At 34.0% G+C, this 5,548-nt stretch overlaps 1 pseudogene; it reads right to left on the bottom strand.

The window, feature by feature from the left end:
• Positions 1-1,423: 1,423 nt before the first annotated feature.
• On the bottom strand, positions 1,424-1,743 carry LOC119815712 (annotated as a pseudogene).
• Between the last annotated feature and the right edge of the window lie 3,805 nt (positions 1,744-5,548).

The raw sequence follows: 5,548 nt of genomic DNA, 5'->3' as shown, positions 1-5,548 counted from the left end.
ATAGAGAGACAAGAATTTATATGGTGGGATGAAGACAGGATCTTGTCACTTTCTCTCTGAGGAGTCAAAGATGTAAGAGGAGACTGTGGCTGCCCCATTTCTCCTCTGATCTTATAACTTTTACCTCAATATTTCAATCTAGGATTTTATTATTAAGACTAATTAGGATCATGCTTTGCTTTAAGAAACTATCAGCTTAAGGAATGCTCAGCCCATGAAAATTTTAGTCACTTACATACTGTATTCACAATATATCTATACTATTTTGTAAGAGATCCATGAATTAGATCCAAGCAAAGTTGTAAGGAGTATATGCATTTAAAATTATACAACTTAATATTTAGAAGGGAAAATATCTTGATAATAACACATCATAGATACTAAATTCTCATTCTGGGAAACAGGTGAATGAATAAAGGAAGGTGGGAATGCAGGAGAGCAGGAAGAAGATAAGGAGACAAAAAGCAAGGAAAAAAGAAGTGAAGTAAGGAAGCTAGCTTGGTAAGGAATTAGAATGAGTTGTAGGAAATTCTGAAAAATTTACTGTTTCAAAATGTATAATTCTGAACTTAAACTAAAAATACAGAAAAGAGACTCATAATTTAATTGAAGCACAATGCAACAGATTACATATTTTCTTTTTGTTATTCACACACTCTTGTTGGAAATATTAAAAATGAATCATACATGCAGCAAGCAGGCATGTATAGAAGCATATCATTGACTGTATATGGGCTGAAAATTAGAAATCTAGAATAAACTAGTTGGGTATAATCTCCTGATGTAGCAGAGATTTTTATTGGGAATCTCAGCAGTTACTAAAGCATTTGTGTAGTGTGTTTAAAAGCTGATACCAAACTGATCTATCTATCTATCTATCTATCTATCTATCTATCTATCTATCTATCTATCTTACTATCTATATTAAAATGGAAATTATTTTCCAAAATAATGGTATGAAGGCAGAAACATATATAGTATTAAAAGGTTTCATTTAAACAAAATTGCCAAAATTTTCAAGTTATATTATTGCACATTTGCCATTTTATGTAGAATTGACAATTCTGACATAAAATTAGTTCAAAAAACTGTTCCAATCCTTGCTTGTATGTTCATTGAAGGAGAGATCAATGTTGAATGACTTATCTACCACTTTTTTCATGAAACATTTTAATCTGCAATTAAACAGTCATTGTAATTTTTTTCCTTTATAACTAACAGCTAGGTCATTCAGTTTGTCTTCTAATAATTTGAAAACGCCAAGTCTCCCTTTCAAAGAAGTGCCCCCTTCTGATGAATTTACAGTCTTTTAAAAATTTTTATGTTGATCTACTCTCTAAATCTGTCAATATGCTGATTACCTGAGTATATTTAAATTGCATTATTTCAAATTTCACTTTTTTGGAGTGAAAGCAAGATCAGCTTAGAACTGGGCCACTTGGCCCTTTCTCTTCTTATCACCTCCCAGTTCAAAATGCTTGCATCTCTTAATAGCCAGCATCCTCTTCGATCTGCAGTTGGGCTCCACACATTCCAGTCTCAGCACAATCTTCTTTGTAGTTTTAGCCTTTTGCGGAAAATAGGCTTAGTCTGCCCACCATAGCCATTCTGTTTCCTGTCATAACACCGCTTTCCCTGGGCATACAAAGAATCTTTGCCCTTTTTGTACTGGGTCACTTTGTGGGGTTGGTGCTTGCCACATTTCTTGCAGAATGTCTGGCGGGTCTTAGGAACATTCACCATGTTGGCGGGTGCTATATCGGCCTCAAATTTCACTTTTTAACTTGTTAATCAACTCAAAACAACAAATGTTGAAAGCTACCTGTCCAAAGTTAGTAGGCTCAATGATTGGGTAACAAAAAATATCAACATAAATATACTCTAGGTAACTTTTGCAGTAATTATTGAAATAGACATAAAGCATTTCTCAATATGCAGTATTTTTTTAAAGACACATCTTATCTTCAGGTACACTGCTCATGTTCCTGTGTAACCAGACACTTTGCTGGCTTTCACTTTTCCTCTTAATAACTCAGCTCTGCATTGCTGAACCTAAATATCAACTATGATTGGAAAGACAGAGGGTGTCAATGTTGGAAATGCCTGTCTAAAAGGTTACGGGCTGTTCTGTAAAAATAAGACAGTATATAATGCAATTTTTCCAGGAGAATATGATTCTTTTGCTCATTAGTTGCATACCGTTTTGCTCCAAGAGACCCTCTTCACATTTTGTGGTTAATGCCAAAACCAAATAAAAATAATTCCTTTCCTTAGAAACCAGTACAATTTATTGTTGTTTGATTTGTGACATTTAAAAATGATATCATTTTCACAAGTAGTGGGTCATTGGAGCAAAACACAATAAATCCAGACAAGGTATTTCTTTTCTCCCTTCATGAGGGCCTTTTAAATATTTGTCCCTTCAGCATTTGGACAATCTTATATAGAAAGAAATATTTTGTTGCAATTTTAAAATATGAATAAAATCCAAGAAAAATGCATTATTCTTTTATTCATTAATTATATTTTCAAATCTTTATTGTCAATAGCACAAAATAGAAACCATATGAAGTGAACTGAACTGGAACTTCTAAAGTTAAGACCATGTTCTGTTCTAAAGCCTGGTACCTGGGAGTGTGATGTTGTTTATAAATACTGTCTTTTGTAAGTTTTTTTCTTTTTTAAACAGTTAAATGTCATTTTTCTATAGTCAATAATCATTTGATACAAAGAATAGAATTATACTCAGACAAATTTGTTTAACTATGACTTCTTTTCTAAGGAAACAACAGAATCTCTTGAAGTCAAGGGACAGAATGGTAAACATAGCCAAGCCCTGACAAATGCATTACAAAGCTGATCCATGGCAGTTTCTCATTTTTGCCTGCCTCTGAATCATTTCTAATAATTCATCTTCCCTTTGGCCATCTCCTCTTGTTTGTCTTGTATTTATGCTGTAAATTCTAAGGTGGTTTTTACCTTTTCTTGTCTATAATAGTTTTCACTATAGGACAATAATATGGTGGTGGTTAGTCTTTTGTCTGAGCCAAATACCATAAGTGAAGATTTTGTGTCCAGTCAAAGCTGATTTTGCATTGCATATGTAATATAAAGCAATGAAATATAGTGGTTTTTCTAAGACACATTCATACACACACAGACAGACACATGTGCACATGGACAAATGATAGTTTATATCTTTTTTTCCCTTTGTTTTCCAGTAAGCAGCACAGCCTAGGAAAATTGCTCTTTGCAGATGTAATAAACCTTAGATCATGAGAATTTCCCATGAACATAGACTAGAGAGATAGTTCAACCCATTTGCTGCTAGTTTGTGTGTCTATTTATGTGTAAGGCATCATGTGCACAGTTTTGTTTATGTGAATGTAGCTGTACTTATAAGTATAAATGTCTGTGAGTGCATGTGTGGTGGTCAAATGCTAATGTCTAGCATCCTCCTCTGTCACTCTTTCCTCTTAGATTCAACCTGAAGTCAGTAATTCCACCATGCTAGTGGGTCAGAAAACCCCAAGGTTTCTCACATTTCTACTTTCCTACATCTACAGAACCTTACCACCTTCTTCACCTCTCCAGACCTCCAACTGCTATCCATGTGACAGTAAAAAGTCAGGTTTAAGAAGCAAAAATACAGGAAGCCAAGAGAAATCAAAAGCAGAAAGGATAACTGTGAAGCTACAAGCAGAAACAAAGACTCATCCATAGACTTGGAAGTCTTGGAAAAATGTGGATTCTTCCAGCATTTCTTAGGTAGTTTCTCACTGTGTAATTTAGATTGGCACTTATCTCATAATCCTTGTGTCTCTGTCTTTCAAGTTCCTGGATCACAGATATGAATCATCAAACATTGCTAAGAACTAATACTTCCATAAAGTTGGTTATAGATATTTGGCCTCTAGGATTGGATGAGAAGAAAATGCTTTTGTTATAAATCACAAGATTTGTGAAATTTGAAGTTCCATTCAAGGTATGATGTCTCATTATTAAAAAGCATTCTCTTAGACAATCTATTTCTCATTAAAATACATTGTGTAAGATGCAAGCGCAAATTAATTTCCTTTTTTAATCTCTTCTTAATTTGAAAACAATAATTACCAAATCAATCATTTATCTCAAAGTGCTTCTTCAACTGAAGTCTTTCTTGAAAAAGAGGCACTTATGCAGATAAAGATTTTCCTTATTAGCCATTCCATCTTGCATTTGATTTTGATTGTGCTTGGGAGATGATTTAATTATCAAGATTAATTAGTAGTCAGCAGAATATAGGCATATTTTCCCACACTAGCAATATGCCAGTACCAAAATGCTGAATCTTTAGTGAAATGAGATCAAAATATATTTAGGGCTTGTGGGTCAGAAAACTCAGTAAAAACACATCCTTCTGTGTGCATGCTGATCTGCGAAAATGTGAAAGAGACAGTCAGATGAAGGGATGGAGACTCATTAGGTTTCTAAAAACTCTTTAATTGCTAATTATGTAGGAGCACATCAAATTCAAATTAGAAACAATTAGCTTGCTTACTTCTGACCAATGAATAATAAGATAGAGGATGCAGCTGTGATATTTAGTAACTCTCTTTTACGTAAACCTGAATACCAAGTATTTCTTTGTATGAAGTAATTTAACAGCAGTAGAAGCAACATTGACAAGGCACGTGCACAATACAAACTTAAGTGTAATGGGTACTTTAATAAAATCATGGAGTCTCTTAAGATATAACTCAAGATATATGAAGAGAAACACAAATGATCCCATAGGATAGTAACTGGGAAAAATGATAATTAAAAACAAGCTCACCATGCACAAACAAATATCCTATCAGACAGTATATGGTCATATTTCCTCTTTGATACTTATTTTCAGGTGTAACTAAAAGGAAATGCAAAGGACACTTTGCATATAGTGTAGGCATCGAGCTTTAGAAACTAGAACCTAGCTCCAATAACACATTCTGCCAACTAAATAATGTCCTTTTCCCCCCATTATATATTGGGCACGTAACAAATTAGCTTTCATAGTGCTCAAATACACTATGCAGCTTACTGGGAGTGAGCTGCAACCATCAGTTCTCTTCTGTGGATTCTGACTGCTGTACTACCAACATGCCAAGCAAAATGTGCATATTAGTGCCTTAGTGACATCACAACTTTGGATGCAACCAAGTGTTTTTTTTATTATTATTTAATTAAACCCTAACTTCATAGACAGGAATTCACATCTATTCCTGTAAAAGCAAGGCAAAATGTGATGGCTGGACACAAAAATGAACTCTACAAGAAGCAACTGTTACTACTTTGTGACTTTGATTTGGCACACCTTTAAAAGTACTTTCTACATATTTGGTTTCTGGATATTCATTACTGATGGCTTGAGGCTCAGTAACAGATTGAAAATAATTTTTTAGAGTGTGTAATGGATACTACTGAGATTCATTACTGGCCAAGGCCTTGAGTATAAACCTCTATTGCAAAGACAAAGCAGTTCAAATTTATCAAAGAATGAAGGAAAATGAGCCATCTATACTGAACC

This window comes from Arvicola amphibius, chromosome 5, assembly GCF_903992535.2.
Source record: "Arvicola amphibius chromosome 5, mArvAmp1.2, whole genome shotgun sequence".
NCBI classification, from domain to species: domain Eukaryota; kingdom Metazoa; phylum Chordata; class Mammalia; order Rodentia; family Cricetidae; genus Arvicola; species Arvicola amphibius.
Note: the sequence above shows the minus strand (reverse complement) of the source record. Positions and strands in the feature narration are given on the sequence as shown.